The sequence below is a fragment of the Triticum urartu genome, chromosome 6 (assembly GCF_003073215.2).
Source record: "Triticum urartu cultivar G1812 chromosome 6, Tu2.1, whole genome shotgun sequence".
Lineage (NCBI taxonomy): Eukaryota > Viridiplantae > Streptophyta > Magnoliopsida > Poales > Poaceae > Triticum > Triticum urartu.
Window position 1 is genome coordinate 325884993 of NC_053027.1, and position 6791 is coordinate 325891783.

A 6791-nucleotide genomic window follows, 5' to 3' on the forward strand; every position below is an offset into this window, starting at 1 on the left:
CGCCTCGCCCGGATCAGGCCGGAATCGACCTCCTGCAGCTGGATCCGCGCCATCCCGACCTCGCCGGCCTTCCTCCCCGTCTTCATCGCGATCCATCACCGGGCTCGAAGACAATCCCATTATGTAGCAGCAACCGCCGCCGCCGCCAGCAGCAGCAGCAGCAACAGGCACGGCCGAGATCGACGGAGACGGGGGAGCATGCACGCGCTCCCCGACTCACCCCATCTGCGCGCACGTTCGCCATCGCAGGCGCCGGCGGCTACCGCGCCCCGGAGGTGCTGGACACATGGCAGCCCACGCTGAAGGCGGACGTCTACTCCCTGGGAGTGCTCCTACTGGAGCTCCTTACCTGCAAGTCCCCGACACACGCATCCATGCAGGACGATGTCAGCGGCGCGCTCGACCTGCCGTACGTCGTTGGTATAGTCGGTGGTGCGCGAGGAGTGGATGGCTGAGGTGTTTGACGTGGAGCTCGTGCGGCTGGGCGCCATCACCGATGAGGAGATGGTTGCGCTGCTGCAGGCACCCGTAGAGCTATGAGCATAGAGGCAGCAACTCGAAACTCCATGTTTTGCACACAGTAGCACAACGCCACGGTCTGCATGCGGCATGACCAACTCCACTCAGATTAAAATTATGTAGCTGTATACGATCCTCCCTTTTGTTCAGGTTTCCATGATTTTTTCAGTTGAATTCAGTTGCAGATTCATTCAACTCATCTCCATTGCCACACACAGAAAGGCTCTGATTTTTAGTTTTCTCTGCAAATTGTAACCATTTTTCATATCACACTAAGCAGGCACCACTTGTCAATTTTAGTAGAGTCTGTACATTGGGTCGTTGAGTATGACAGCTGAGCGGCCTCTGCTGATATGAAAATTCTTCCAGAATCTGGTAAGAAATTTTCATAGGACATATATTCAGCTCCTGAGAAGTACTTAAACATCAAAGGATTGCATACTTTATATGTAAATATCTTACTCAGAAAAGTAGATCATGGAAGAGTCATCTGTACAGTCATTTTGAAGATTATGTTACCCAAATTACAACTCACATTAGAAAAAAAACTGAACATCTGCAGCTTTCTTCCTGAGATTGCAAAAGAAAATTAAGACAACATGCATGCTGGTGTCCTGCAATTAGTAAGTCATATCTAGAAAACCCAAAGTAAAACTGATATATGTCAAATGACCCATATTTAGGGTGGTTTTACCAGAGAGAGTATCGTGTATGGTTCACACAGACTCCAGATGTGGCACCTCTTGGAAAATTCCATTGTATGAATGAGGATCCTACATTTCCTTTGATCCGAACCTTTGGTACACAATTTTAAAGGTTTCATCATAATAAAAACTGACAGTCTTTATACAGTAATCTGAACATTTTGTGGGTTGCCGGACAACTTTGTTCTCCAGTATAGGTGGCGTATGTTTGTGCAAAATGATCATGTAAGGACATCTGGTAACTTTATTCTTTTGTGAAGGTTGATTTACTTGATGGAGAAAATTTACATTTCCTCTAAACAAGTGAACATGACATGTGTGATGTTCAGAGAAAGGAGCTTTCGTGTGTTGGCTGGCATCCCTAATGAACTTTAGACATGTATCCGAGGTTTCGTTGGCTGTAAACCAGTACGGTCAACAATTTGAGTTTTAGCTTTCTACCAAAAAAATAGAACTTAACTACCGCTACCTTCAGATTTAGAATATTCCTCTGCTTTGGGACGGATGGTGGTTATTTGTAGTGATTGGGATAAACTCTGCACATCGACTACACGTGAATTTACCAATCTGATTAAATGAGTGGAGGTTCACAAAGTGCACATGTATAAACCTTTCGTCCATCACCTTAGTGACATGTAATAATTTTGTAAAGGTTACAATGATGCACCATTTAGAAATAGCAGTTATTAAACTCTCAAAGAATATGCTGCAAAGTGGAAGGCACCGATCGAATTCCTCAGGACATTCATCCCTCTCCACCCACAACGCTCTCATCGTCTGCTAAATGGACCAAAATAATGTTTGGAATTGCTTGCTGCTGCAATTGTTATTCTAGGTTGGTTTGTTTGCTGCTACTATTACTTAAGATTATTGATATTGCTAATTTTTTTGGTTCAGAAACATAAATTTACTCGGAGTAATATGGGCCCCATGTCATGAGCTCATGCGCAATTCTCAAATGATCCATCTTTTTTTCTCATGAGCGTCCATTGTCCCACGATACAGTTTCTCATGATCAATGTTTTCTCCCGTTGCAACGCACGGGCATTTGTGCTAGTAATATAATAATAATAATAAAGCACGGGTGGAGTCTCTCGGGTTCACCGTCGCGGCATTTTTATAAAAAAAAATCCCTCATAAATTACGTATTCAACCCGCAGTGCTATTTTATGTCTGTAGAGAAAACGTTTCGTGGGTGGGCCTGGGCCTTACAATGGAGAAGAAATACACACGAGCGAGCAGAATTGTAAAAGAAAAACACAGGCACACACGAGCACGAGGGCTCGCCTTCGATGCGTACGGGTACGCCGCTGCCGCCTCCGCACGCGGCCTCTCCGGCCATCCGCCGCCACTGCCGCGCGCCGCCTCTCTGCCATCCGCCTATTCTCTTTCCCCTCCCCATCCGTACCAATCTTCTCCGGCGCCACCTGAAGCCTCCTCAACCTCCAATCTCATGCTGTCAAGCCCTTCCAATCTCGCCGGAACATGGACTTAACTGAAACGCCGTCCTGCTAGCCGTGCCCACTTGAGGTACATCCTTGTACAATCTGTAAAAGTTGTTTTATTCAATTTGATTTGATTCTTGACTATATCAATCTGCAGCGAGGAGAGAGTGGTGAGGCGGCTTAGGTGAGGCTCGGGACGGCATCTCGCATGTAACTACGCCACCCCTGCATCTCTATGCTAATCTGAGTGCAGTACTCTGCCTAATGCTCTACTTCTCCTCGAAAATATCTCTTGAATGCCCCATGTTTGGTTTGCACTTATGATGTCCGACAATATGCCTAAGCAGTGACCGCATCAATGCTGATATACAGTTCTTTATCTCGTGTATGATTATTATGATGTATGAGAGGCTTGAGTGAAGGGATCCTTAATTAATTTGTCCACATGTAGCCCAAGGATTTGGGAGTTTAGGGTTTGTTATGAGTAGTTAGCTGCCTATGATGTGTGCCCAAACAAATTGTCATGTTTGTGGTAAATCATTATGAACAGTTGTTTTTCCTGTGGCGCCGTCCAAGTGGGCCGAGGCCAGCGGCTACCACCATGGTGTCGTCCTTCTTCTAGACGTTCATCGCGGGTCCAGATTCATGATGACGGCACCGCATCTAGCGATGACGCGAGCTCATGTGGGCGCTGCAACTTCCGAGAACACGGGAGTCTCCATGGCCAGCGAGTACGTGAGCACACTCACACACCACAACTCTCAAGGATGCGGGAGCCGCCTCGGCCGGCGAGGACTCCTGAACCATGCTCAGGTATAACATGTGTTCTTTATGTAGCCTTCTCACCCAGCCATGAAATTCCAGTCTGATCTATAGCATTCTTTTGCTCTCCTATTTTGAGGTTGGATTGTGTGCAATAACAGTTTGTTTAAATCTCTGAGGGTAAAGACAGCTCATGGAGATGCCTCTGTGACCAGACCTCTCTATATATCCTTTTCTATACACTAATAGATGTCATTGCCATACAAATTCTGCACTTTTCTATTAGAAAAGCATGAGAGATTTGCTTTTGTACTCCTAATTAATCTGGATTAGTTTCAACATAATTGTTCTCAGTCATTATCCTCAAATGCAAGACATAGATGTGCACTTGAAAAAATAGGGAAATTTTTGCATCAAAGCTAAGTAATTTGCAGTAGTTTCCTGCAGGTACATTTTCTTTTGGTTTAGCTGATAGTGTGCTTTGGTATTGGTCTAATATCTCGTTCCTGGAGTAGTCCTTTTCTTTAACCATAATACCATCATTTGATATGTTTCTGTTCTTATTAAAAAAATATAGATCACTTGCATAGTTACATTGTTTCTGACTCACACAAGCTAGCTGCATAGTAGAAGTTCAGCAAGCACAAAGCACTTAATTCACAGTCCGCAAAGCTCCTAGACTGGGAGTTGTATGCATCATCCATCTGCGCAGGTCCAGCCAAAGCACTTAATTCACAGTCCACGAAATAGGCAATCTATGTAACGCAAGGCAAATCTAGCTTAGAAATCTACACGGAACCTGCACTGCGCTCGGCTAAATCAACTTACCTGTCCATGGGGTCTTTACATAATCTGATATAATTGTTAATTATCTCTCTTCCATGACAAAATCCAACTTACTATATTTTTTTCTCACAGAACGACTGTGTTCAGCAACTGTCAGACTTTGGTGGTGTACCCCGGCTGCCAAACCATGCTTTGCCAACCTACTAGAGAAAAGGCGAGGCTCACCAAGGGATGATCCTTCCATTGGAAGGGAAATTAATTTGCATGCCTGATTATGGAAAAAAGAAGCCCTTCTGAACATTACTTATCCTCGATGAGGGGGACCAACCAAAAGAGGTAGTCCGTGCTGAACTTGGAATGGGATAATGGAAAACTATTTGTTGTTACATTCTAATTTCAGTTGCTTTTGAGTTTTAGTATTTTTTCCTTTTAGCATGGTAATTTGCTGGGACCTAGGAGTCTTGATTTTAATTATTGCAGGATGATAATCAGTTTTATGTCGGTTTTATCTTCTCAGGAGCAAGCAAATTATAGGTTCGTAGCAAACCTTTCAGCTGCTGCTGTGGTCCTCTTATTATTGTTATAAAGTTCAAAAACCATCAATCTCAGGAATGTTGTGACCATGTATTCGATTCTATTGAAGACCCAATATATGATAAGGTGCTATTTTCATTTGCTATGCTGAGCAACCATGAAAAACTCTGTCCAATTCATAATTTGAATTACTCATGTGTGTTCTTTATGGATCTACTCCCTTTTATTGGAGAGGGGTTTTTTGTCATGTTTCTAATGCACAATTTAAAGTCAAGCTCGCACATTTCACCATATTGTTTTTCTTAATTTTAGAATGTAGTGATAATTAGCTAAACTGGAGCAGTCTTAATCTATTCCTGTTTAGCGTATCCTAACATTCGAAACATTGCCTTTTGAGCTTGTTGATGTGAAATTTTGCTGGCTGTCATATTATTACTTGAAAAAGTTCATATAGCTAATCTGGCCTTACATCATACACGAGAAGTCCATGGTTGAGTACAAGCGCTATATATTTGGAGAGATAATGCACCACTCAAACGGTGCTCTTTGCCCATATTTATTACAAGCAACAACAGAGTTGACACCTCAGGTCTGAGTTATGCTGAACTTTTTGATCTTTTTATTAACCACATCAGTGGCTAAAAGAATTCATGAGTAGTAACACAGACTAAGAAATTGATATATATCTTATCTATGCTAAGAAATTGGAGAATGAATTTTCTGACACGGAAGGATTCCTTGAGAGCACGTCAGCACTTGACGCTGCTGCTCCCGCAGCTCTAATAATTTTTCTTCTTTCCGGACACCTGATAGCCTGAGCATGCAAGAGCAGCAGCACAAGCAGGCTGCACTGCACAACATTAGCAGAGCGCTCTCACTACAGCGGAACTACTCGGGCGTCTCTGATGATAGCATGCTTGATATTGAAGTTCAAGATTGTAGCACGGTTGATGGGCTGAAGGGGCATGAAAACATTAACTTTTATTAAAAATAAGGGTATTTCCATGTTTAACCTTATTATCGACGTTTATTAGAACTGGATATAAAAAAAGCACACAACATGAAGCAGGTTGTGCCCCTTTTTACCGCCTGGTGCAACGCACGGGCATTTTTACTAGTATTGTTCATAGATAAACTTGATCAGAAAACCATAATTCATCGGATCTCGACAAACACACCGTAAAAAGAGTTACATCAAATAGATCTCCAAGAAGATCGAGGAGAACGTTGTATTGAGATCCAAAGAGAGAGAAGAAGCCATCTAGCTAATAACTATGGACCCGAAGGTCTGAGGTAAACTACTTGCACATCATCGGAGGAGCCATGGAGTTGATGTAAAGGCCCTCCGTGATTGATTCCCCCTCTGGCGGAGCTCCGGAAAAGGCCCCAAGATGGGATCTCTAGGGTATAGAAGGTTGCGGCGGTGGAAATAGGGTTTCGTGGTGCTCCTGAATGTTTTCGGGGTGTGTCTATATATATATATATATATATATATATATATATATAGAGGAGGAAGAAGTAGGTCGGTGGAGCCACGAGGGGCCCACGAGGGGGGAGGGCGCGCCCAGGGGGTGGGCGCGCCCCCCTGCCCCGTGGACTCCTTATTGGTTGCTTGACATCCACTACAAGTCCCCTGGATCACATTTGTTCCAAAAATAACTCCCCTTAAGGTTTTATTCCGTTAGGATTCCGTTTGATATTCCTTTTGTGCGAAACACTGAAATAGGCAAAAAAAATAGCAATTTGCACTGGGCCTTGGGTTAGTAGGTTAGTCCCAAAAATAATACAAAAGTGTATATATAATCCATTAAAATCCAAAACAGATAATATAATAGCATGGAAGAATAAAAAATTATAGATACGTTGGAGACGCATCAAGCATCCCAAAGCTTAATTCCTGCTCGTCCTGGAATAGGTAAATGGTAAAAAAACAGAATTTTTGATGTGGAATGCTACCTAGCATAATTTTCACTGTAATTTTCTTTATTGTGGCATGAATATTCAGATCCGAAAGATTCAAGACAAAAGTTTAATATTGACA

At 43.2% G+C, this 6791-nt stretch overlaps 1 long non-coding RNA gene across 3 annotated transcripts; it reads left to right on the forward strand.

Moving 5' to 3' along the window:
* The first annotated feature begins 2455 nt into the window (after nucleotides 1–2455).
* LOC125513385 lies at nucleotides 2456–4958 on the forward strand. Of its 3 annotated transcripts, none has more exons than XR_007285888.1 (4): nucleotides 2456–2753; nucleotides 2826–3481; nucleotides 4349–4552; nucleotides 4734–4958. It is a non-coding gene; the product is annotated as an uncharacterized LOC125513385 (long non-coding RNA). The 3 variants fall into 3 exon arrangements; XR_007285887.1 differs by having other exon boundaries at nucleotides 2459–2753; nucleotides 2826–2878; nucleotides 3219–3481; nucleotides 4349–4958; XR_007285886.1 differs by having other exon boundaries at nucleotides 4349–4958.
* Nucleotides 4959–6791: the final 1833 nt, after the last annotated feature.